The sequence below is a fragment of the Cebus imitator genome, unplaced genomic scaffold (genome assembly GCF_001604975.1).
Source record: "Cebus imitator isolate Cc_AM_T3 unplaced genomic scaffold, Cebus_imitator-1.0 Scaffold64, whole genome shotgun sequence".
Classification (NCBI taxonomy): Eukaryota; Metazoa; Chordata; class Mammalia; order Primates; family Cebidae; genus Cebus; species Cebus imitator.
In genome coordinates this window covers 5,112,415-5,140,381 of record NW_016107379.1, presented here as the reverse complement: position 1 = coordinate 5,140,381, position 27,967 = coordinate 5,112,415, and the positions used below count along the sequence as shown (strand labels likewise).

Below are 27,967 nucleotides of genomic sequence, written 5' to 3'. Positions count from 1 at the left end.
GAAATTTTATAAATGGTATAATGATACAGAAATTATCTGTTCCTTGAAGATTTTTTATAAAGCTGTTTGGGTCTTTTTTGGTCTGGGGGCCATTTTTATTTTTAATAAGTTTTTTCATTTTCTCCCATGACAATTGATATGCTTAGGTTCCCAATTTTTAAAATCAATTTGAACTTTTACATTTTCTTAGAAATTAGAAATATCCATTTTATCAAGATTTACAAATTTAAAACCATCAGGTTACCACTGGTACTATCCTGTAACATTTGTCATTTCATCTGTCTCAGTGGTAGAACTCCTAATTCCTAAGAAGAATTGTCTTCTTCTTAGACACAAAACCCACTAACGCTAATGATAACTGATGAGCTAAAAAAATAATTTCATAATGTTTTAAGAAAGTTTGCAAATTTGTGTTGGGCCACATGCAAAACTATCCTGTGGCCCAAGACAATTTTTCCAATGTGGCCCAGGGAAGCCAAAAGATTGGACATTCCTGCTGTAGAGCCGGAAAACCCAAAAACTACATTCCCCAGATCTCTTTGAGGCAGTGTTCTGGCCACAAATTTGAGTCCAGCTGTTCTTACTGCCTGTTCTAGTCACAGAAATAGAGTTTTTCTGCAAGAGCAAAGCCAAGTCATGGGTAGCAAGGAGGAAGACGCAATACTAGCAGTGGTTTCTTTTGATCTATCTCTGCTTCTTGGGTAAAAATCTCTTATATTATGTTCTTGAACTCAGTTGTTCCAGTGGTAGCCTCCTAAATCTGCATCTTCTTGATTGTGTCACTATAGAAACTGGCAGTACAGTTTAGCAATGATTTTGGGAGTAAGCCCTGAAGGTATAGCCAAAAGCCTGATTTTCCAGCCCTTCCTACAATGCTGTAAGTACCGAATTTACTGTATTAAATCTATTTTTACTTAAAATGGTTAGATTATATTTCCTGAAGCTAATTGCTAAAATAATTCTCTATTTTCAAATTCATTAATATCTGGTTTATCTTTAATCATTTATTTCCCTGTAGAGTTTTCTATTGTTATTCCTCTCGGTTCTTAGATACAAGATTTAGTTTCCTTTCTCTCCTTCCTTCCTCTACACTCCCTCCCTTCCTCCCTTCCTTTATTTATTTTCTTGTTAAGAGTAAAAGCAATAAACACTGCATTTTTCTCTGAGAACAGCTTTGGCATCAATCCATATTTGGATATGTGGTAATGTTATTGCTAATATCTAAAGAGTATAAAATTACAGGTTTTATTTCCTCTTTTGGACAATAATTATTTGGCAAACTATTATTTCTAAAGGATTAGATCACCCCTATTCCTTTTTTATTTTTGTTACCTTTTGTTTGTCTACTATTTTTGCATTGTGGTCAGAGAATATGACTTTCTGTCTTTTGGAAATTGTCATGTTTTACATAACATAATCAAATTATATAAATTTATAGATGCTCTTGGCACTGAAAATTTCATTTATTCTTTGGAGTGTGCAAATCAACTTTATTTACATTTTGTATGTTTTCAGTTCTTTTTTGCCTACTCAAAATAAATTCTCTCACTTGTATTTCCACTAATTTCTTCTTTTATTCAAACAGATTTTGCTTAATACAATACACATGAAGGTTTGTTAATTTAAATTTTTGTTATGAATTGTCCCTTTTACTTTCTGTAAAATTTGTTGCATGTGACTGGCCTTTCCTTCCATCAGATGCATTTATTTCTTATACCTATTACCCTTTCTTTTTGCTTGCATTTGCCTAGGACATTTACATAATCTATAGACTTATTACATCATTTTGTTATATATATATTTCTTTGCAAACAGCATATGTTAATAGATAAAATTTGCATGCAGATATATTTGTTTTATCTTCTTTCTTTTTTATAATACATTAAGTATATATATTATGCTTTTAATTCTATTCATATAAGCATAATCTCTCAAGGATGTTATGAGTTTTGTTCAAGACCACCACAATAAAGCAAATGTCATAATAAAATGAGACTTCTTTGTTTTTTTGGTTTTTCAGTACATTTAAAAATTGTGTTTACACTACTGTGGTGTACTAAGTGTGAAATAGCATTATGTCTTTAAAAATATACATTCCTTAAATTTAAAAAGATTTTATTCCTAATAAAAAATTACATGAAAAACTCTAATAATCATCTGAGCCTTCAGCGAGTTATAATCTTTTTGCTGATGGAGGGTCTAGCCTTGATATTGATGGCTGCTGACTAGTCAGGGTAGTGGCTGCTGAAGGTTGGGGTGGCTGAGGCAATTTTTTAAAATAAAAAAATGAAATTTACTGCATCTATTGACTCTTTCTTTCACAAAATATTTCTCTGCAGCGTGTGAGGTTATTTGTAACAACTTATCTACAGAACTTCTTTCAAAACTGAAGTCAGTCCTCTCAACTCCTGCTCCTGCTTTCTCAGCTAAGTTTATGGACTATCCTTAACCTTCTGTTGTCATTTAAACAACATTCGCAGCATGTTCACCAGAAGTACATTCCACATCAAGGTTCCAATTTCTTTCCTCATTCACTCGAAGCAATATCTTATCCCTTAAAGTTTTATCATGAGGCCAGGAGCAATGGTTCACACCTGTAATCCCAGCACTTTGGGAAGCCAAAGAAGATGGACCACTTGAACTCAGGAGTTCACGTCCAGCCTGGACCACATGACAAAACCCTGTTTCTAGAAAAAAAATATAAAGACTTGATGGGCATGATGACATGTGCCTATAGTCCCAGCTACTTGAAGGGCTGAGGTGGGAGCATTGCTTGAGCTGGGGAGGTCGAGTCTACAGTGAGCCGTGTTTGTGCCACAGCATTCCAGCCTGGGTCACAAAGCAAGAACCTGTCTCAAAAAAAAAAAAAAAAAAAAAAGAAAGAAAGAAAAAGTTTTATCATTAGGTTGCTGCAATTCAGTCACATCTTCAATTTCACTTTTAATTCTAGCTCTCTTGCTAATTTCACCACATCTGAAGTTACTTCCTTGACTGAAATCTTAAACCTCTCAAAGTTACCCATGAGGGTAGAATCAACTTCTTCTTCCAAACTCCTGTTAATGTTGATATTTTGACCACCCCTTCCTCCAAGAATCATGAATGTTCTTAATGGTATCTAGACTAGAATGGTGATTTCCCGAAGGTTGTCAATTTACTTTGCCCAGATCCATCAGAGGAATCAGTATCTATAACAACTATAGCCTTATAAACAGTATCTTTTATGTAATAAGGCATGAAAGTCAAAATGATTCCTTGATGCATGGACTACAGAATGAATATGTTAGTAGGCATGTAAACAATGTTAATCCCCTGTACTTCTACATCAGAGCTCTTGTGTGACAGGTGCATTGTCAGTGAACAAAAATATTCCGAAAACATTTTTTCCTGAGCAGTAGTTCTCAAGAGTGGGCTTAAAATATTCAGTAGCCTATGCTGTAAAGAGACATGCTATCATCCAGACTTAATTGTTCCATTGATAGAGCACAGGCAGAATAGATTTAGCACAGTTCTAAAGGGCCCTAGAGTTTTTGGAATGGTAAATGAGCATTGACTTACACTTAAAGTCACCAGCTACATTAGCCTATAACAGGAGAGTGAGTCTGTCCTTGGAAACTTTGAAGCCAGCCATTGACTTCTCTTCTATAGCTAGAAAAGTCCTTGAGGACAACTTCTTCCAATAGTTGGCTGTTTTGTCTACATTGAAAATGTGTTGTTTATGTAGTCACCTTCATCAATGATATTAGCTGGATCTTCTGGATAACTCACTGCAGCTTCTACATCAGGACTTGCTGTTTCACCTTGCATTCTTATGTTAGGAAGATGGCTTCTTTCCTTTAACCTAATGAACCAATCTCTGCTAGATTCCAGCTTTTCTTCTGCAGCTTCCTTCCCTCTCTCAGTCTTATAAAATTGAAGAGAGTTAGAGCCTTGATTTGATCTAGGCATTGGCTTAAGGGAATGTTGTAGCTGGTTTGATTTTCTATGAAGACTACTAAAACTGTCTGCATTATCAGTAATATGGCTGTTTCACTTTCTCATCATTCATGTGTTCCCTGGAGAACCGCTGTTAGTTTCCTTCAAAAACTTTTTCTTTTCATTCACAACTGTGCTGACTGTTTGGCACAAGAAGCCTCTCTTTCAGTCCATCTCAACTTTCAACATGCCTTCTTCACTAAACTTAATCATTTTGAGCTTTGGATTTAAAGTGAGAAATGTGGGACTCTTCTTTTCTCTTGAGCACTTAGAGACCATTGTAGGGTTACTAACTGGCCTAATCTCAATATTGTTGTGTATCTGGGCATAGAGAGGCCCAGTAAGAAGAAGATAGATGAAGGAACAGCCAATTGGTTGACAGTCAGAAACCATACAAACATTTATTGATTAAATTCACTATCATCTCTGAACACAGTTCCTGATACCACCAATTAAAATGGTAACATTAAAAATTACTGATCACAGGTCACCATAGCAAACATAATAATAATAAATTTGAAATATTTTGAGAATTACCAAAATATGACATGGAGACATGAAGTAAAAGCATGCTATTGGGAATATGACGCCAATAGGCTTTTAGACTCAGAATTGCCACAAACATTCAATTTACAAACATCCCAATATCTGCAAGGTGAAATAAAGCTAAGAGCGATAAACTGAGGTGTGACTGTAATTAATTTAAGACTTGTATGTAAGAAAAAAAAGTTTTCTGAGACTGATCTATATTTATCATTTAAACAATCGAAACAATTCCCAAAATTCAGAGGGGAGTGCAAGATCTATTCCTAACCTTTTAGCCCAAAAATAACCCTCACTAAACTTTACCATAATTTCACTTCTCTATGTTTAATTATGCAAATAGAATGGTATAAAATGGGATTGGAGGATTTTTATTTTATTTTTATTAATTATGTTCACTTTTGTTTAATGGAATCTCTGTCACCCAACGTGGAGTGCAATGGTGTGATGTTGGCTTACCATAACCTCCACCTCCTGGGTTCAAGCAATTCTCCTGTCTCAGCCTCCCAAGTAGCTGAGATTACAGGTATGCATCACCATGCCTGGCTAATTTAATTATGTTCAATTAAAATCTAATTAATGAAAGAAGAAACTGAAGTAAAGCTGAAAGAATTGGTGTACTTGAAGTAAATGTTTCTTTACCACAAAAAATAAGTTTCTGAAACTTTCCTCTATAGATAAGATAAATATTAAGAGGCTGGGGTCAGGACTTTTTTAAACTGCATGTGTAAATTATGCCAGATCCACAGACTTTTGACTATGGAAGACTGGGAGGTTTGTGCACTTAAAGTTTCTTCCACCAATCTCTCCCAGATTTGTATTACTTATTAAGTTCATAATGTCAAGATTAATAACATTTACATTTTATTTTGCAATCAAAGTTCATGACATGTTTTAGTTGTGATTTTATACTTAAGGGAATTGTATTTATTATCATTCTTTTTCCCTAGTTTCTTTGTTCTTGTATTCTGTGCTTCCATACATCTCTTATTTGATTGAAATCCATTGACATGCTTTTTTTAAAAGTAGCACTTACAGGCAATGTGTCCCCTCAGTTTCTATACCATTGAGAATATGTGTTTTTGTCTTTATAGTTGAAGGATAACTTGTCTAGGGATCAATTTTAAAGTCACATTTTATTTCCCACAGAATGTGGTAGACATTCTTTCAGTTCTCTAGCTTTAAACAATTACTATGGAAAACTCCAGGGAAAATCTGATTCTTTTAAAATAAAGTGCTACTTGCTTTTCTGCATAACATTTTCATAAAATTCTGTCTTTATTCCTTAAATTCCAAATTGCACCAGGACATGTTTTGGTGAACATGATGCTGAATCACTTTTTCTCCTAGACAGAGTTTGCTTTTTTAAATCTGCAAATCTGGTCTTCAATTCCGGAACATATTTTGTAATTTTTTTTTACTATTTATTTAATTGTGTTTGATTTATTTTCTTTCTCAATTTCTATCTCTTCCCCAAATTTATTTTATTTCACTATGCCTATATGAAAGACAGGTATATCTTTTTGTCCATATTAAATTTGATTTTTTTATATCACTGTCATTTTTAAATTTTGTATTGTATGATTTCTTTAGATTGTGTATTCAATCATGTGTTTTTCTTCTATTTATTCTCCCACCATTTTTTAGCTGCTCCATTAATTTTCTGAGCTCTTTTATCTCCATATTTTCCTCTTCTGATGCCTTAAAATTTTTATTGAACTCTTCCTTCTCTTCCTAGAGCTTTTCTTCTAGAAAACACATTATACTAGTTCTTGATCACTCCATAACAACATTATCACTAACTTGGTGGCTTACGACCACACACATTTGTTATCTCACAATTTCTGTGGGTCAGGAGTTCAAGCATCACTTAGCTGGGTCCTCTGCTTTGAGGATCTCACAAGGCTGCAATCAAGGTGTTAGTTGGGGTTGTGGTCTCATCTGAGGCTCAACTGAAGGATCTGCTTGCAAACTCAACATTGTTGCTGGCAGAATTCAGTTCCTGGCAAACTGCTACACTGAAGGCTCAATTTCTTGCTGGTTATTGGCCAGAGGCCACACTCAGCTCCTTGCCCTGTGGCTCTTTTCCTCTGAAACCTGACAGTATGGTAGCTTGCTTCTTTAAAAACAATCAGAGTCTCCTAACAAGATAGGCTACAATCTTATGTGATGTAATCACATGCACAAAATCATCATCCTCTCCTGTTTGCTGTATTCCATTGGTGAAAAACAAATCATAGGCCTTACAGTCAAGGAGAGGAGTTCATGCAAGGGTCTGAGCACCAGGAGGCAAGGGCTATGGGGGGGTAATCTTAGAGTCTGCCCACCACAGTGATGCTGTATGTAATTTCTTGAAGGCTGTGTTAGTTTCCTAGGGCTGCTGTAACAAAGCGGCTGACTTAAAACAACAGAAATTTATTGACTTATAATTCTCAGAGGTAGAATTCTGAAATTAAGGCGTTGACATGGCCATGCTCCCCATGAAAGCTGTAGAGAAAAAACTTCATTGCCTTTTCCTAAGTTTCTGGCAGCTCTTAGAAATCCTTGGTGTTCTGCGGTTTGTAGCTGCCTTCACCCCAATCTTTGCCTCCACTGTGACATGGCCTTTTTTCCTATTTATGTCTCCATATGTCTTCTCCTCTTCTTATAGGATGCCAGTCACTGGATTTAGAGCCCACCTTAATACAGTAGGATTGACCTTCCTAATTGCATTTTCAAAAAATTATTTACTAATAAAGATTACATTCTAAGGTTCTGGGTAAACATAATTAGAAAAGGACACACTATTCAGCCCACTACAGAGATTACAAGGAAGTATTTACTTTAACTCTTAGAATATTTATTAGGTAATTTACCTTGCATTGTACGCTCTTTTTTTGCTGTTTATTTGTGTTCTTTTTTTTCTTTTAAAATATATTCTTACATTCTGTCTTGATTCTTTTCTTTTCGTAGTAATAGAAATTACAGATTCACTCATCCTTTTCCCTTGCCTGTCTCTAACACAGAAGCTGTAACAGCTAACTAGATATTCTCCTTGCCTTCCTTATCACTAGTGTTTGCCCAGAAACATGATGCTTGTCAATGAGTTATTGACAAAAATCTGCTTAGGAGTGAAGAGTGACATGAGATTACTGGTTCGTCTCTTTCGTTCCCCACTCTGCTTTACTTCTAGCAGTCTCCTTGGCTCAGAGGATAGGCCGAAGGCTGTAAAGCTGACCTGCCACCCTGGTTTTCTCTTTAGTTCCACCTCTCCTTTAAACTAGACATTCCACTTCTGAGGCTCCCCCAGGTTCAGATTTTGCAACTCTAATCACAGTCTTTCAGGACTTTTTCTCTTCCTTTGAGAGAAATCTTGGTTCCGCTCAAGATTAGAGAAGGCATGCTTTGTTTCTTGGCAATCTGCCTCTTTCCTCATTTTACTTTATTGCTGTTTCATTTTTTGTAACTTAGGGTTGTATCATTTCCTTGTTTCACTGAAGATAAAGTTGGTTGCTTTTCCTACATTAAAATTTTTTTTGTTTTGTTATTGGTAGGTTTCAAAGGGGAGGATCAAATTTTTTAAAGTATTTTTCTCTTGCCATCTTTAAAAGCCTCTCTTATACTGTCTTTAAGAATTTTAACATAATTATTTAACCTCTACTTCTATAATATTCAGAATTGAAAGTAAAATGTTACATTTTGAATTCTATTTAATAAATTTCACCTCAGTATCCCAAGTAACTGGGGCTACAGGCACGCACCACCATGACAAGCTAGTTTTTGTATTTTTTATAGATACGGGGTTTCACCACGTTGCCCCAGCTGGTCTCAAACTACTAGGCTCAAGCAATCTACCCGCCTCAGCCTCCAAAAATGCTGGGATTACAGGAGCGAGCCACCACGCTTGGCCAAATTCAGTAAACTTTTTTTCTTTTCCAACTTTTCAGTCTTTGCTAACATAACATGGAATCTAGATCCAAAGTGTCATTAGATTAATATTTTATATATATATTTCTTATTAGATTTTTATATGATGGTTGTATTTAGTTTATAAGCAAATTTACAAACATTTTTCCGCTCTCTTTTTTACCAAGTTTCAGTGCTTGCAGTCTGTCATTTCAAACCCTCAATTTTCATTATCTCTTAATTTTGCTTCATATTTCACTTTTTGGAGAAATATTTAAGGCATTTAAAAAATTACATAAAGGTTGTCTCATAGCCTTTGCATATTCGAGAATGCCTTTCTGTTGACCTTTACCTATCATTGACTATATATAGATAAATATACAATTCTGTGGTTAAACTTTTTCAGCCTCAGATCAGTCAGTACAGGCTTTTGGATGCGTTATGTTAACAAATGACCCCCAAATTTCACTCATTACTACTTTAAAGCTTTATTTTCAGTCATGCTACTATTTCCTTGCAGGTTGGCTGCAGCTCTGTACCACATCACCTTCATGGCAGCCCCCAAGCTATCTGAGCATCTAGAATATTGCTGATTGTTCTGGCATAGGGCAAAAAAAGCATAGCAGATGATGTCCTGGCTCTTAAGTATCTGCTAGGAAGTAATGTAGTTATTATTGACACTTGTGTTTAGCAAGTCACATAGTCAAGCTACGTCAACAGGCAGGGGGGTAGAACTATCTCCTATGAATGGGTAGCAAATATTTGTAAACAATAACTTACTCTGTCGCCAGGCTTTAGTGCAGTGGCACGATCTCGGCTCACTGCAACCTCCACCTCAAAGGTTCAAGTGATTTTCCTGCCTCAGCCCCCCAAGTAGCTGGGAATACAGGTGCATGCCACCACAGCCAGCTAATATTTGTATTTTTAGTAGAGGTGATGCGTCACCATGTTGGCCAGGATAGTCTCGATCTCTTGACCTTGTGATTTGCTTACCTTCGCCTCCCAAAGTGCTGGGATTACAGGTGTGAGCCACTGCGCCAGCCCCAGACATTGCTCTTTATGCTGGTATTTCCATTCATAGGAAAGAAGGTTAAATTAAGACTATTACATCTGAGATAGAGAAAATAGGAATAAGAATCAGTTTACGGGAAGATGATAATTGTAGCTTTGGAGAGTTGAGTATAAAGTATCTAGTAAGCAACTGTGTATGAGGCTGAAAGTGCAGGGAAAGGTCCGGGTTGGAAATACTAATTTGTGAAATCAGTGTAAAGAACTGAATTCATGGCCAGGCACAGTGGATTACTTCAGGAGGCCGAGGCAGGTGGATTACCTGAGGTCAGGAGTTTGAAGCCAGCCTGACCAACATGGAGAAACGCTGTCTCTACTAAAAATACAAAAATTAGCCAGGCATGGTGTCACATGCCTGTAATCCAAGCTACTCAGGAGGTTGAGGCAGGAGAATCACTTGAACCTGGGAGGTAAAGGTTGTGGTGAACTGAGATAGTGCCATTGCACTCCAGCCTGGGCAACAAGAGTGAAACTCCATCAAAAAAAAAAAAAAAAAACTGAATTCATTAGAATTACTGAAAGGAGTGGTAGAATAAAGCTGTCACTTTAGAGCACTTTATGTAAGGGGCAGGTAGAGAATTTGAGAGGAACTACGAGTGCTGTCATATAAACGAAGGGACTAGAGAGTATCAGGGAAAGGGAGAATCATAACTGACAAAATGACAGGGACCTTCTAGTATAAGATGGAAGATATTACTTTATGTTGAATTAGGAAAACATTGATGACTTTGGTAAAAGCAGTTTCAACAGAGTAGTAGAGTTGGAAGCCAGTAACAGGTAAATGAAGAATGAATATTAGAGATTTAAGCGAATAAACGAAGTATAAATGGAGCACTCTTTAAAAAACTTCAGAGAAAAAAAAAATGGAGATTGGGAGATTTTCCCCCCATCTGAACAATGAAGAGACTTGGAAATATTTAAAGGACCAAGGATTGTGTGTGTGCATGTGTGTGTCTGTGTGTACTTATATATTGATTCTTATTTTGTACATAGACAGAGGGATATACAAGATAAAATCACTTGGAATTTTTTTTTTTTTTTTTTTGAGATGCAGTCTCACTCTATCGCCCAGGCTGGAGTGCAATGGCACAATCTCGGCTCACTGCAACCTCCACCTCCCAGAGTCAAATGATCCTCCTGCCTCAGCCTCTGAGTAGCTGGGATTACATTCACATGCCACCATGCCTGGCTAATTTTTGTATTTTTAGTAAAGACAGGGCTTCACCATATTGGTCAGGCTGCTTTTGAACTCCTGACCTCGTGGTCCACCCACCTTGGCCTCCCAAAGCGCTGCAATTACAGGTGTGAGCCACCATGCCTGGCATCACTTGGAATTTAATACCAAAATTAATCAACACAGCTATCTTTAAATTGTGTGAAATCCATGCAATTATAGTCAGTATTTCATGTCATGGTATGTGTGTGCCTTATTCTGGGTTCTCCAGAGAAATAGAACATTAGATAGATGATAGATAGATAGGTAGATAGATGGACAGATAGATATTGATTTATCATAACAAATTGGCTTATGTGATTATGGAGGCTTAGAATTCCCAAGATCTGCAGTTGGCAAGCAGGAGACCTAGGAGAGTTGATGATACACTTCCAGTCTGAGTCCAAGTATGAAGCAGGAGAAGATTGACGTTCCAAGTCAAAGACAATCAGGCAGAGAGTAAATTCTGCCTTACTCCACTTTTTTGCTCTATTTGGACCTTGGACAGATTGGATGAGGTCCACTCACACTGGGGAGGGCAATATGCTTTATGTGGTCTACATCCTCACAGACATACCCAGAACAATGTTTAACCAAATACCTGGGTACTTCATGGCCCAGGTTACTTGACACATAAAATTCACCATAGTATGTCATTAAATTCCACTTGGATTTATTTTATTTTTTAAATTAGGCTGGGAGTGGTGGCCCATTCCTGTAATCTCAGCATTTTGGGAGGTCCACGTAGGTGGATCACTTGAGCCCAAAAGTTAGAGACTAGCCTAGACAACATGGCAAAATTGTCTCTACAAAAAAATAAATAAATAAGGAAAATAAATAATACTCTATACATAATATAATTGATTTTATAGAGTCTCACTATGAATTCAGAATGATTTAATTCCTTGACAAGGCAAGTAAAGATAACTCTATTTGTGACTACTTCTATTTAGAAACGTAAGCTACTGCGAAACATTTTTAAATAAAGTAACTGTAGGTTGTATGTTTGGTTATTTTGTTTGTTATTGTGTCCCTCTACCCTATCGCATCTTCTGGAAGTTTCAAAAGCACAACAGTAAAAAAGAAACCTGATTTTTAGGGGCATATTATGGTGGCAGAAATGTCAAGAGATAAGGAAGAGCAAAAGAGGAAACACAAAATATTGCAGTGATAGGGAAGATCTTAAACAGACTAGGTCAATGTTCGACTTCATTCACAGTTCCTCCTCAGTTATGACATTGTCTTGAGGATAGAGTGTCCTCAAATTAGCACACATTCTGATTAGAATAGCAGGGCCCCGCAGGCAATGTTAAAGAAAACAAACATGTTTTCTAGTCTTGTCATAACATATATGAAATAAACAGGTAAAAATTATAAATTAAACGTGCTTGGAATCAACAATAATCCAAAATATTGTATTCATTCCTCAAATGTGTATACTTTGTTTAGTTGCACTACGTATCGATTGCTTGATTCAAAACTCCTCTACTCTGATTTGGCAGAATTTTATAATGTAAAATGGTGGTACCAAAACTGGAACAATAAAGAGCCAAAATACAGTCATTGTCTTCATTGAATTCACAGACATAAGCCACATAATAACATAAAAAAACTACAAAATTGCATTTGTGATTAGTGCTATGAAGGAAGATCGAGTGGTTCTATGAAAAATTTAATGGTGGGATTTGTGATTTAGATAGTTCAGAAGAGATTGGTGAAGTAGATGAAGAATAGAGACAGGAACTCGATTATGCAAAGGCTCTGTGGCAAAGGGAGCATGTCAAGGAGAAGGGACTGAACAGGCTGGAGTAACAGCAGTAGAGAACATGCATTAAATAATGGTTCATGTTGACACTATGGAAAATACAAAAATTTAAATTTTGAGTCATGACCTAATTGTTTCACTCTGCAAATATTTGAATGGTTGCTATGCCAGAAACTAGATTGCCTGTAAGAGATATATTAAAAACTTACTGTCCACCTTTATGGAGGTGGATGTTTGGCTTACTATGCCAAGTCCCATGAGCCACTGAAAATCTGTAAGTGGAAACAATGGATTGGAAGAGATTCAAATGAATGTGGGTAGACCAGATAAAAGGTTATCTCAGCTGAAAATATGAGATGAGGGTAATGCCAGAGAAAATGGGAAGAGGTATTCATATTTGAGAGTTATTTACGAATTAAAATTGACAATACTTTGTAATGGATTTGATGCAGGGAATGAGAGAGATAGAAATGTGATAAACCTTTTAAGGTTTCTGAGTAAACAATACAACAAAACCTCCAGTTAGACAGAAAGCTCAAAATACAGTTCTTGAATAAGTCCAAAGATTATTTATAGTAACTGAGGACAGAAGCAAATTCTTATTAGACTTTAATTCATATGTGTTGATAATAATTTGTGTGTCCCACTAGAGCAGAAGGAGGTACTCCTGTACCTTCTTGTTATAGTTCTTAAGACACTGTAATTCCTGGTTGATAGCTAACTCTCTAGACTGTGAACTCCATAAAGGTGGACAGATTTTTACTGTATCTCTTGCAGGCAATCTAGTTTCTAGCATAACAAGTACCCAAATATTTGCAAAATGACGTAATTAGGTCATGGCTCAAACTTTAAACTTTTTTTTTTCCAAATTATTTTTACTGTAGTTATACAATTTAATTTAATTTAATTTTTTTTTTTTTTTTTTTAAAGAGAGTCTCACTCTGTGGCCCAGGCTGGAGTGCAGTGATGCAATCTTGGCTTGGCTCACTGCAACCTCCACCTCCTGGGTTCAAGTGATTCTCCTGCTTCAGCCTCCCAAGTAGCTAGAGTAGCTGGAATTATAGTTGCCTGCCACCACATCCAGCTAATTTTTGTATTTTTAGCAGAGACAGGTTTTCGCCATGTTGGCCAGCCTGGTCTCAAACTCCTGACTCAAGTGATCCGCTTGCTTCAGCCTTCAAAAATGCTGAGATTACAGGTGTGAGCCACCACGCCCAGGCTTAAATAAGTTTTTATGTAAAATTTTTCTAGATTCAAAATTTTCAGTTAATAACTTTCTTTCCTTGTTTACGTTTAAGCCCTATAATTGCTGCATTACTGATTGTGGTCAGATTTAACTGTTTGAATAATGATAACCACCACCACCACATGCTAGTTGTGATGATTAATTTTAGGTATTGACTTGACTGGATTAATGAATATGTAGGGAAGCGATAAAGCATGAATTTGGGGTGTTCTATGAGGGTATTTCTAAAGGAGATTGGAGTGTGAGTCTGAGTGGACTAAGAGGGGAAGACTCACCCTCAATGTGGGTTGGCACCATCCAATCAGCTGGAGGCCCAGATAGAAAAAAACAGAGGAAAGGTGAATTGGTCTATCTCTTCTGAAGCTGGGATACACTCTTCTGTCCTTAGTCATCCGAATGCCAGGTTCTCTAGCCTTTGGATCCAGGACTTACACTTTGGATCACCAGGCTCTCCAGTCTTTGGATCCCAGGTCCCCTCTGAGTTCTCAGGCCAGCATACTTAGAATGAGCCACCTTACTGACACCCGAGGGTCTCTTGCTTGCAGACGGCCTGTAGTAGGACTTCTCAGCCTTCATAATTGCATGAAACAATTCCCCTAATAAATCCCATCTCCTGTTTCTATATATTCTATTGATTTGGTCTCTCTGGAGAACCCCAACTAATATAGTGGTGTAGGATATAGTCCTAAGTGTCCATCTAGGAGACTGAGCAATTTTGTATCACCCAGCATAGTGCTTTTTAGAATGCTTTAAAGACTTATGGAATAAATTAGCAGAGGCCTCTGGCTACAGATGTGTAAAGAAACAACACATTTTTGATTCTAGTCAGCAGATGGCAGTGTTTTACTTTATTTAGTTAACTGAGGTTTGTTTCCTGAGTCTTGCAACGCTTTTAACTTAATCCATGAAATAACACAGTATTTTTGAGTTAACTTTATACTTTTCGAACCATAAATAAGTGTTCTAGGATAGGGGTTGTTTTAGGTTTCAAAAAATTACACATTTTTTAGCCAACTTGAGCTTTCTTAAACTCCTTAAATTTGCTTTTTACCTTGCTAATTGCAAACAATTGTTCTCTTTTGAAAACAGGAAAACCCTGTTTATTTTATTTTATTCCTTGGCTTTATTTCTAAGAAAGGTCAACGCTGAACATTAATTCTGGAAATTAAGTTTAAGTGATGTTTAACTGAACATGGTACAGTTAAAAGTTTCTTTGGTTGAGTTTCTCTCCTCTGAGATGAACCCTGAAGTTATGGGACTTGATTCTGAGTCAGGAGACTTGGATTTCATTGAAATTGCTACAAAGCTTTGACGAGATGATCTATAGTGAGTCATTTGAATAATTTTTCACCAGAATTTTTAATGAGTGAAGTATGTTTGATGTGTATACTACTATACAGTTGACCCTTGAACAATGCCAGAGTTAGGAGGGCTGATGCCCTCCCTGGCCTCTGCGCAGTTGAAAATCTGTGAGTAATATTTGAATTCCCAAAAACTTAACTACTAATAGTCTACTGTTGACCAGAAGCCTTACTGATAACATAAAGTCAATTCACATATATTTTGTGTAAGTATTAGATAGCTATCCTTACAATAAAGTAAGCCAAAGAAAATAAAATGCTATTGAGAAAATCATAAAGAAGAGAATGTGTATTTATTACTCATTAAGTAGAGGAGGATCATCATAAGGGTTTTCATCCACATCATCTTCAGGTTGAATAAGCTGAGAAGGGGGAAGAAGAGAAGGAGTTGGTTTTGATGTCTCATGGGTGGCTGAGGTAGCAGAAATTAACATAGAAATGGACTTGCACAGTTTAAACCTGTGTTGTTCAAGGGTCAGGTGTATTTATGGTGTAAAAACATTGTAAGGATGCTGGTTTTAAAAGTCTGAATGCTCCATAGAGAAACATAAAGATTGAAAATGAAGAAGCCCTTCAACTTTAAGTAAAAATAAAATTTATTAATAATAAAAGTCTTCAAAAACCCCTCTGTCTCTATTATAATGCTGATAATTATGATGAACAAGGGCAAAACATGATACTATTCTGTTTCCTCCTGTGAGCCTATTGCTCTTTAACGTTTAAAGAAGTTTTATTACATATTGCTTACTTAAGTATGAAAAGAAACAATACATCGAGCTACACATATGCCCCTTCCCAAAACAAAACAAACTCTCCAGTACCTCTTTTGAATGTATTTATAAGAAAACAACAGAAAAAGTCTCTAATTGGAACTTTCTAAAAGCATTTCTCCCCAATTACAGTGCAGTAATGACTATAAATGGCACTGTCTCAGGGACAGCTCATCAGTTAATTATAAGTATTTCTCTAAATTGATGAGTGAAGAATGATACTAAATTTCAATCAGTTCAGATAACTACGGCTTGTCATTATTCACTTGATATTTTAGACAGTCTACCTAAAAAGGAAGATGCAGAACAGAAATATTATCTTTTCTAAAGAATGGAGATTACGAGAACATTTACCTAAGACTATGTTCTTGCCTGGGAATATGGTTTCTATAGACATTCAATTCCCATAATCCCCAAAGACTTTCATTGGCTTGCCCAGTTTCTTTTCCATCTGGTCCTTTCAAACCAGGAAAAACAATATGATAATTCTATTGTTGTGTCTAGTAGCCTGGAAAAATGGAAATATATAGTTAATGTATGTAATATAGTAATTCAGTAATTTTTAAATGTCAATTAACACTTCCATTCCCTTTGATTTTTGTGTCTCAGCATCATTTAGCACTCTATGTTCTGAAATAAACATCTTAAAATTCTATAATTTACATATGCTCATATCTGGGATAATTCTACCTGACCAAGTTTAAATTATTTCTTGTGTAGTTTTAAAAGCAAACATAAAGGAAATAATTGTTTAAATAGCAAATTCTCTTACTTTTAGATATTTTTCATGAACCTTTTATCTCCAGTTTCCTTCATGTAAAATTATGCTTTGCTCATGCATGTTCATAGAATTTTCAATCATGCTAAAAGCAAATATGGCTTCTGTTTGCTTATTGTCACAGATAGCCTCTTGGTTATTATTCTCCACAATCACCTTATTCATGAATTGTAAGTTGGAGACCAGCCTCCCAGTGCAGAACTGTTTAGAAATAGCCCTTCATGCTTGCTCCTCTATTCCCAGAGGAGTTTGCTGCACATGCCTAGATCTCTTTCCATCTGGCCTCTGCACAAAGGGTTTATCCCACTTTAACACAATTCTTTGTTTTATAGAGGACCTTGACTTTATCTGAGAGTGAATACATAAGAAACAATAATCATGTTGCAGGAAAACCTGATTTGAACATTTTTTTTTCATACTTGATTCCTAAGATGACAGTGAAACTACACTTAGCCGGCGACAAAGACTAAAGGTAAGGGTGTAATGATGACAGAGCTGTAAAAAAGTAAATGTGAAGGGTCTGATTTTTCCATTATTACCGTACCTATGTTTATGTAGCTTCAGTAAAAAAGAAAAAAAAAAAACTTGGTATATTTATTTTTACATCTGTCACTGAAAAACCTTTGTGAGATTTTCAATTTGTAAGACATTAATAAGAAAACTGCTGCATTTGCATACCGATAGATTTGTGAACTTTATTGCAATTATTTAAAAGAAAAATATTTATAATTATAGGATTAAGACATTTTAAAATGCAACTCTTCTTCCCTTAGTGTAAATAAAATCACAATGACAGGAGTCCTGAAGCCTCAAATGGAAAATCTTCCTTTAAAAATGTATGGTGGTCTTAATGTTTAAAAGAAGTCAGCCTATTTTCTCAGTCTATATTCATGTTATCTAACGTTCTTTTTTCTCCAATTATTATATAGTTTTATAAGTGAATATTTCAGAGTCAAGAATTTTGTGGTATTTTTTCTAGAAATATACTGGAAGAACACAAATTCTAAATAAAGAATAAACACCAAAAGGCCAAAAGGAAAGAACGACAAAGTACATGCACGTGCACACACACACCCCCATATAGGTGCTTTGTTTTTAATAATTTGTTTCAAAATGTATTGTACAATGCTGTCTCAAATACTTTATTTGGGTTTAAAAGAGTTGTAGATGTTGACATAGGTTTGTTGATTTCAAATGGAAAAATTACTGGCATTGAAAGATGGCAACTGAAATCTTGAACCTAATCGGGTTAATTAAGGTTACTTTGTGAAGATTAAAGAAAAATATTAGAATTCAGCTCCCCACCCCCAACAAAGGATACTAGTATTTTTACTAAAATATATTTTTAGGTTTGTTTTGGCATATTCTTTTCGAGGAGATTTGAAACTCTTAAATTTTTATAATGACAAAATCTTGTATTTGAACTTTTAAAACATTACTCATTTTGAAGTAAAATCTAAAACTACATTTAAAAACATTTCTGTCCACATTTGGTCTGTTGAAGGGACTAACCTTTGAACACACTAGTGTTATTTTGAAAGGGCAAAGTGCTTTTTTAAAAATTTTAAATAGCTAGTGCTCCACAAGGAAAAACTGTGACCCTCCCCCACAGTGCTCACATATGTCATCTGCATTTGTTAGCAGTGTTACCTACAAGTTTGTTACCTTGGAATAATTACAATCCAATTGGCGAGTAAATCATTACAAACCGGTCCATTTCCACTTGGCCTCTGCACGAAGGGTTTATCCCACTTAAAGCAAAATCGACAAAAAGAAGAAAACAGCATATCCAACTTGCTTTATCTTTATAGAGGAAATCCTGAAACTTCCGTTGATTGCAGTGCTAGGAAAAACAAGTTTGTCCTCAGGGCAATGTTATGGCCACTTCCCCACTCTAACCCTGTTGTTTAAGGGAGTCCACTCCTAACTGCTGACTCAGTTTGTCTTCACTGCCAGAAGTGAAGCGTGACCCAAATTGTCTACTGGGTTGAGTAGGAACAAACGAGCAAACTGCTGATCACTTAGCAGTTCTAGGTTTACTAAAGGATACTTATTTGGTCTAAATACTGTTTGTTGGGACTGCAAAGGTATAAATAATGCCCCTCCCAGGAAGAAAAGGGAAAACCTAAAATCTTAGGCAACCGATTGAAGGTCACTGACAGAAAGCACCTCTGGAGACCAAGCTCCTCAACTGCGGTCCCATCATGGACCAGAGCCACACAGGTGACCGTGCAGGAGTTTCGAGGCTGCGTAGTAAAATAGCTGGCGTGGGCAGTTCTTTTATACTCCAGCTAGAGTAAAACTAACGCAGCTTTGCGTTTCCCCATCGCCTTTGACAGCATCCAGCAAAAGGGTGTAGGGTTAAGGATAGCTGAAGAAACCAGGTGTCCTTTCTCAGCTGAGTCCTTTGAGAAACTGGGACTGAGGAGGGTGAGCAGCGCGGAGAGGGACAGGGGTGGGGGTGGGAGAGGGGAGCAGGGCGCGGGGCGGTGAAGGGGCGCGTCTGGAAGGCGGTGGGGAGAGGGGCTGAGGGCTTGAAGTCCAGCTGGGAGCATCCAGAGGCGCTGCCTGAAGACGAGGGCGAAGGCAGCCGCTGAGAGTGAGGGGTAAGCGGGAAGCCAAGGGAAGGGAAGGAAGTAAGGAAAGAGGAAGGAAAGGCAGGAGGGGGGAGAGGCAGAGCCGCTGCAATTTCTGCGGCCGGCTCAGTAGGAGGAGCAGGAGGGGAAAGAGGAGGATCCAGAGTCAGTCAGTCAGGCAGCCAGCGGGAGGTGGAGAAAGCAGGAGGAGGAGGAGGAGGAGGATTAAAGATGGCCACCAACAGCTGCGGGAAACGGCAACAACCCCTCACTTCCCAGGATGGTCCCTGCGGGTCGGCCCGGCCTTGATGGAGAGAAGCAGCCTGAAGAGCGCCGAGGCTGAGGCGGCGGCGGCGGCGGGGACCCAGCGAGGACGAGGACCCTGCGGAACAAGGACGGGGGCAGGAGAAGGGAAAGGCGGCGGCGTCGCTGCCCCAGCCGCCTAGCACCGCTGCCTGGCCCGGCGGACCGGTTCCCGCATCTCGCGGCCGCAGAATCGAAGCCGGGCCCCGGCCCCCGGCCAGCGCCGCGGGGCTCCCGGGCCCCACCGTGGACGCCGCTCTGGTCGCCCCTTTTCCGTAAACCGCGCGTTCCCGGCGCGGAGCCCCGGCCCGCCGCGGTCCCGGATCCCGGGCCCGGCCCGCCCGCGCCCTCCGCCGGCCCTCAGGTGAGTGCCCCCGCCGTCCTCCCCGCCCCCCGTGCTCTCGGAGAGGCTGCGCTGCCTCGGCCCGGCGCGCCTGGCCGCTTTGTTTGTGCGGGGCGGAGGCGCTGCCCACTGGCGGCCCTGCGCCCGCTCCCCCTAGGGACAGGCCGCGGCCCAGCTGCTGTCCTCCCTAGGGTCCGCCTTGGCCGGGAGCCGCGGCAGCCGCCAGGGTTGGCGGCCTGGCCGAGTTCTCCGCTGCGGCCTGGGGAGGGCGCCGTGGCGGTCGGGTCGGGGTCGGGGTCGGGGTCACGGACTGCAGGCGGAGGGGAGCCGAACCGGGATATTTCGGGAGATGGGGGAGGAGAAGGCTGGACGTTACCTCTAGGAAGCAGTGGGGGCGTAACCTGGCGGCCCTGGCGCCCAGGGGTAGGGGATCAGGCACTGTCCCCCAAGCCCGTTGCATCCCGCGGAGTCTCGGCTCCCGGAGCCCCCCGCACCTGGGCGCAGCCGAGCGCGGCCTCCATCCCTCCGGCGCTGTCTCCAGGGCTGCGGGCCTCTCCCACTACGCCCTATGCTGGAAGCCCTTAGATTATGGAAGCAACCAGAGATGCTCCAGTTCTCTTGTGCTGGGGATGTGGTGGCATCGCAAACATTCACAGTTACGGCGGGATTTATAAAGCAGACGTGACCTTTCTGACCAAAGGCCTTCTGGCTAGTGTTGGGAGCCTCAGGTGCAGCGTTTCATTGGTTTTTACCATATAATTCTGAAATCTGCAATATCAGATCTTCCTTTCACAGAAATAATGTGATAAAACCAGATTGAAAGGGTGTTTATATGTGAACCCTTGCATGGACTTCCAGTACCTTAAAATTGGCTGTTTTCTGTGGGAAAATGGTGCTCATGCATACGAAAAACTATTTTTGTTCAGTAATGGTTGCCAACTGGTTTACTATGTAGTTCGAAAACCAAACAATTCAAAAGGAAAAACAAAACCCTATTCTTTGGGCTTTTTGAAATAGTGGCATATTTCCAGGTTGGTATTTGGTAGCAGGTTGAGAACAATTAGTTTTCACTATTAGGCGACATAACAAACAACATAAAACAGAACCAAGGACACGCTAATTTATAGAAAACCAGATGTTGTATTAGTGCATAAATCTAATAAAAAGTAAATCCCACTTTAAAAAGAAAAATAAAACTTTTATCATGAGACTCAAATATAGGAATTAGATTGGTGTGTTTTTATGTTTAAAAATATATATTACATTAGAATTGAGAACTCTTCCTACGATATTTGAGCATTAGTGGAGTATGTTAACACTTTGAACCATTCTGTCTCAAGCTGCTAGAAAGATAGGTTTCTACTACCAGTTTCTTTCCATAAGTTACAATGCGTTCATCTGAATTATGTGCATGCTTTTGGTGGGTCACAGTGGGTCATGCCTGTCATCCAAGCACTTTGGGAGGCCAAGGCTGGAGGATCACTTGAGGCCAAGATTTAGAGACCAGCCTGGGCAACAGAGAGACCCCTGACTCTACCAAAAAAAATTTTTTTAAAGAAAAATATACTTCTAACTTAAAGTTTATATCACCTCCAAAAAGGAGGTATAAATTAGAAAACACGATGTTCTACTCTTGCAAAATCTGTTTTTTAAAAATAAATGACAATATAATATTTCAGTATTAGCTGGATTCTCTACTTTGAAGAGATTCTTAAATTCCACTGCTGAACTTTGAATTTTAAAAGTTTACATCAGGTGTTCCTAATTTCTCTCTCTCTCTCTCTCTCTCTCTTTCTCTTTTTTTCTTTTCAAGATAGTCTTGACCTGTTGCCCAGGCTGGGGTGTAGTGGCATGATCACAGTTCACTGCAGCCTTGAACTTCTGGACCCAAGTGATCCTTCCTCCGCAGCCTCGAAGTAGTTAGGACTACATGTGCATGCTACCATGCCTGGCTAATTTTTGTAGAGATGAGGGTCTCCCTGTGTTGCCCAGGCTGATCTTGAACTCCAGGCCTCAGGCGATACTCCTGCCTTAGATACCCTAAGTGCTGGGATTACAGGTGTGAGCCACCATGACCTGCTTCTTTGTTAATTTCATGCATATGCTTCTGAGGGTCCTTGGCTCCCCAGAAAGCGTAAGCACAGTATAGCATATATTTGCATTTTTTCTAAATAAAGAGTCTGTGTGGTGATCGCATTCTCAAAAGGATCTGGCTCTGTAAAAGATGATGAACTTCAGATGTAAAATTAAATTATAAATATTCCATATTTGGAAAGGTAAAATTCTTAAGATTATATTTGATGAATTATGTTCTTCATTTCTCATTATGCCCAAGAAATGTTTGTGATTAAGAGTTTAGCACATAAACATTGTTTCTAATACATTCTTATTCAAACCAAATGAAAATATTAATCCCATTTTACAGATGGGAAATAGAACAAGTTGTTTTAAAGTCATACAAACACTGGTGGGCCAACATGTGAACCCAGATTGTATGAAGTCAGAGCCAGCATTCATAACCAGGTTACGCTAGACTTAGATCAGTGATACCATTCAATTGATGTTAAAATAAGTAATTGATGTTTTAGTAAGAATTGCAAAGTGTATCTTAGATTATCATAGCATACAATATAATGAGATTTTGGATCCCTGAACTCCCAGTATGAAGAGATCTTAATGATACTAACTTCTGTTAATGACACTAGTCTGAAATCACACCCGACGTAGGGTCATTTATACAGCATCCTTGGCAGGATTGTCCACCTCTGATTTTTAGAATTTCCTATGATTGCAATTTTCCCCACTTCTTTTTTTTTTTCCTTGATTTTCTTTTTTTTTCTTTTGAGACTTGGTCCTTTCTATGTCGCCGCAGCTGGAGTTGAGTGGCGTGATCTGCGCTCACTGTAACCTCTGCCTTCCGGGTTCAAGTGCCTCAGCCGCACCAGGAGCTGGGACTATAGACATTTGCCACCACGCCTGGCTAATTTTTGTATTTTTAGTGGAGTCAGGATTTTACCCTGTTGGCCAAGCTCAGCTCAAACTTCTGAGCTCAAGTGATCCGCCTGCCTCAGTCCCCCAAAATGCTTGGATTACAGGTGTGAGCCACCGCGACGGCCTTTTTTTTATTGTTGTTGACATTTTTAATCTTTATTTCTATTTATGTTGAGTCAAAATCTGCCTTCCTGATATTTACACTGATAAATCCAATTCCCCCTTTGAGTGTGTAATGTATTTATTATCCATGAAATAATTAAGAAATAAATGGCTCTTTAATTTTTTTGTTAATTGAAGCATAATTTAAATATAGTAACTTTTAACAGATCTCTATAATGGGGTAGCCTCCACCACAATCAAGACATAGAAAAAGATGTTTCCATTACTCTAAAAAGTTCACTCATGCTTCTAATCATGAGCTCCCTCTATACATCCAATCCCCTGAAAACCATTCATTGTTGCTCTTAAAGCTTTATCTCTTTTAGCATATGTAAATGGAATTATACATTATGTAGCCTTTTGTGTTTCCTTTCACTTAGCATAATGCTTGGTATTTATTAAGTTGGTACATCTATCAGTTGTTTGTTCAGTGATGTGCTGGGAAATGTTTTAACAACATGCTCTTCAGAAAACAAAAGAATCTCCGATTTGTAGCATTTCCTAATCATTGCAGTGTAAACACTCTCACTATGGCTTATATTAAGCTACCAGTTCACAGAATTCCTGAAAATTTAGCAATGGGCTCCCATGAGCTGGTACCAGCCAGCTCCAGCACAGTTCCTTTTTTTGTTGAGTAGCATTGCTTTATATCAAGTAACACAATTTGTTCATCCATCCATAAACTGATGGACATTTGAGTCGTTTCTAGTTTTGGTCAAATATGAATAAAGCTGCTGTAACATTTGCATACAGGTCTATATGACGGACAAAAATTTTCAGTTTTCTTGAGTTAATACCTAGGAGTAGGATTTTTTTTTGTTCCTATATGTGTATATTTATTAATATCAGTAAACTTTTTATCAAACTGCTGAATTGTTTTCCTAAATGGTGATATCATTTTACGTTCCTGTCGTTCAAGTTGCTTTACATGTTTGTCAGCACTTGGTATTGTCAATTATTAAAACTTTGGCCACTTATTATATGTGTAGTGGTCTCCTTTAAATCTTTTGACTCTTATTTTCAGTAGTGTTTAGACTCAACATAGAAAGTTTATGATAGATGTTTCTAAAAAATAATTTTCTTTGGCTTGGGCATCAGTTATGAAGACTGCAACCTTTAAAGGCTATTTCTTGAGTTCTTGCTGTGCACTTCCACGTTGGTAAAATTACTTTTTGTAAAAGAATCATCATTAGGGAATTATTCTAATACTTAGCTGTTAATAATTTTAAAAATAAACCTTTTTAAACAGGTGAAGCTTTGTTTAAAAAATTGGAATTAAAAATTTATCATAAAGCTTTTTATTTATTTATTTATTACAATTTTTATTTGGACTTAAAGGTAAAAAAATATTCTTTGTGGCTCCCTGTATGCCAATACTTTGCTTTGATGGGATTTCACCAATTTCTATAAACTCATTGAATTGTTTTTTATTTTAAAATCTTGAGGACTGTCAAGTTAGTTATTACTCTTTCTGAAACCACAGTATCAAAATCTTATCTTTGAAATTTCATGTAGTTTTAGTGTGGACAAAGGATTAAATTACACATACCTCATATCAACATGTGATTTTCCCATCCAAGTACTAACCAGGCCCGACCCTGTTTTGTTTCCGAGATCAGAGAAGATTGGGCGCGTTCAGGGTGGTATGGCCATAGACGTAATTTTCAATAGTAAAATACTGGGTTGCCCTATGGGAATAAGATATCATTGATTCAAAAGATGATATGAAATAAAACCCTTAGAAGAGTAACCTGCGAGGTGCACTGGCTCCTGTCGGTAATCCCAGCACTCTGGGAAGCCGAGGCTGGTAGACTGCTTCAGTTTAGGAATTTGAGACCAGCCTGGGCAACATAGTGAGACCCCCATCTCTTTTTTTTTTTTTTTCCCAAGTCCATTTTCTGTTGCTGTTTTAATTTTTTTTTTTTTTTTTTTGATAGAGACGGGGTTTCACCATGTTGGCCAGGATGGTCTCAATCTCCTGACCTCGTGATCCACCTGCCTCGGCCTCCCAAAGTGCTGGGATTACAGGCATGAGCCACTGAAGAAAGAAGATTAATCTTGTAAAATAAATAGTCATGTTAGATTGTAAATAAGAATAGCTATATTCCCAGTTTGAGTACCCTGTAATAATGAAAGATATTTGTTTAAACATCTCAACAGTTCTCACAAAAAATTTGTTCAGTCATTGATTCATACGTTTATTCTTTCATATGCATACACAAATATCTTGTGCATATAGGAATTGAAGGGTCTTATCATGATAAAGCTTACAGTTGAACAGGGTATCACATATGTGAGGTGTGGATGCTGTAGGTAGGTACATATGGTGTGGAGGTGGGGTGGGCATGGAACTCAGACTTCAAAGTTTGGCAGGACTTCCGGGAGGAAGCATTGTCTTCATTGAGAAATCTGGAGGTTGAGTAGTTAGGGGAAGTGGTTGTGTAGTATTAATAAAAAGTGCAGTTATCCAGTGATGAGAGAAAATGTGAATAGTAAATATATAAGGAATATAGTTTTCAAATAACAGGCTTCTAAAGCCTACATTTCTTGCCCCTGCCTAATGTGAGTTGTAATTAGGAAGGCTAATGGGAAGTAAAACTAGGGTAAAAACCAAGAAAGCAAACATTTACTATATTATTGAGTTTTTTTTTTTTGTAGTTTGCTTATTTCTAACATTCATAGACTGAAATAATTTGATCATATTATCTTTGAACTCATACCCAGATCTTGTAAAAAGGAGTAATATAGACAAGATTACAGTATTACTTTTTAACATTTAGGCTAATTCTCATCCAATACTGTAATTTATGTTTCTAATTAAGTGTATTTGATTTTTATTGCTGCCATGAAGTTTATCAAGTTTTGTTTGTGTGACAAGCATTAATAACATCTGAACCACTGATTTTATGCTGGGATATGTGCAACTGCTAGTTTTGACATATCTGCTGAGATATTACACAGGCATATCAAGCTCAGCATGGCCCAAATGTAACTTCTAATCTTTCTCCCAAAATGTATTTTCTTCTCCCATCTTCTCAGCTTGAGTGAATGCTGTTAGCACCTGTTCTATCGCTAGAACGTGATTGGCAGTCATCATCCACTCCTCAGTCTTCCTCATGTTTCACATTTAATTAAGCATCAGGTCCAGTTGTTTTTATCTTCTAGATGTATGTCCTTTTCAACCCCCATCTGCCAGAAGACAATTTTGGGGACAGTATTTCCCTGCTGAAGTATTAGAGTGCTCTTTTAAATATTCTTATCTTCAGCCTCATGTCTTCTCATAGATTACCCTCACATTCTTTACAAAATGAATTGTTTTTTCTTTGTTTTAATTTTTAAAATAAGAAATTGTGGTCTTTCCAGTAGACCTTTTTTTTTGTCTGCTTAAAATCCTTGAATAGATCTTAAGTCATTACCAAAGAGCCACTAATACATGGGATTGTAGTCTATATTAAATCTCAGTGACCTGGCTTCAGCGTCTCCAGCCTCATCTATGACAGCCATTCATTTGTTCATTTTTTTGAAAAAAGACTTGAGCGTCTGTGTCTGCTGTCTGTTAGGCACAGTGCTAGGCGATAGAGCTATATCAAAGAGCTTAAACTCTAGAGGAAAGGGGGATAGATAACAAGTATTATTATTGTCAATTGTACTGTCAGTAACTGTCAGTTATTATGGTATATGATGTAGTATATACTATATTATATTATGATAGTATAACTGTCAGTGACATACAGCCACTGGGGTGCTAAAGTATGGGTGTGATTGTAATTTAAAGAGGTCTGGATCAGAAGTCCTCTCTGTAAAGGGACATTTGAAGAGATTTGAGGTAATCCAGGGAGTGAGAATTGTAGGACTGAGAGGAGAGCAAGTGCTGAGGCTCTGAAGCAGGAGGGTGCTTGACGCATTCACAGAACAATAAGGGGTTGGCTGGAAGGAGGTGAACAATGAGGTCAGGGTGGTGGAGGTGTCATTAGTCTGGCTTGGCCAGTGTTAGGACTTTGACTTCTGAGCTCAGTGTGTTTGAGCCTAGATTGCATCCTCTGCATGACAGAGATGCATTCCTGTCTCCTACTTGAAGCTTTTGAAGTATGCCACACTCTCCTGCTCCTGAGGCTTTCCTTCTACCTGGAATAGCGCTTATGGTCATTCCCTTAGCACTCTTGGTTGTACTCCTATTATAAAACTTAGTAGCTGGTTTATTTGTTTGTCTCTCCTCTGCAGGCTGAGGTCTTAGATGGTAGGAACTGGAAGTTAAAAAAAAAAACTTCTGAATTTATATTTCATTGAATTAATATCTGTTGAATTATAGAATTGCTTAAAAATAGGATTAATCATTGGAAACTGGGTAGGAGATGCCACCCACATTGCATAGCAACTGCTAGCTCATGTGGACATGGAATCTGTGTTGCTGACCATTGTGCATTTAGTGCTGGGGCAATGAGCTCTACACAGTAGGTGTTCAGTAAATACTCTGTGAATAATTGAGTGTACGTTCCTGTGCCAGCCTCTGCTTTTTCCACTGCTTCCCTGAAACCCGTGGGTTAAGTGAACTTAAAATCCCTTAATGTTTCCTGATAGCCTTATCTTTCCACTAATCTTATGCGCAAGAAATGCCAAATACTTAGGGATGCATTCTTTCACTATGAATAAATGTAATAATAAAATACAGTAGCAAAGAAATGTGGAAATAATTTATCTCCAAGTTAAATAAATAAGGTTCATTGCAGAATGTTTTGGCTCATTCACACTTCTGCTTTTCTTTCTATGGTTAGAATTTTTTCTTCAGGTTAATTTATTACTTGGCCCTCAAATCTTTAATAACACTAATAGATCTAGAATATCAGTCTATAAACAACTGAAACATGAGTCCTTCAGAATGTGAAAAGCCCAGCACCAGAAATAAGTTAATGATATTTTTTCATGTGTTTCATTTGATTGAACAAGGAATACTAGTTGAATTATTTACCTGACTGCACTGGTGTAGGGCTTTG

General features: G+C 38.0%; 1 protein-coding gene and 1 long non-coding RNA gene across 2 annotated transcripts in view; both read left to right on the top strand.

Annotated features, from left to right (window-relative positions):
* The first annotated feature begins 568 nt into the window (after positions 1-568).
* Positions 569-1,618, top strand: LOC119471541. Its single transcript, XR_005200613.1, has 3 exons — positions 569-701; positions 789-877; positions 1,586-1,618. It is a non-coding gene; the product is annotated as an uncharacterized LOC119471541 (long non-coding RNA).
* Positions 1,619-19,719: 18,101 nt separating this feature from the next.
* WDFY3 (WD repeat and FYVE domain containing 3) overlaps positions 19,720-27,967 on the top strand; it is a 294,837-nt gene continuing 286,589 nt past the window's right edge. Inside the window, exon 1 of the mRNA XM_037739168.1 lies at positions 19,720-19,844. The gene's annotated coding sequence lies outside the window, so the exon portion shown is untranslated. The remainder of the gene's footprint in view (positions 19,845-27,967) is intronic.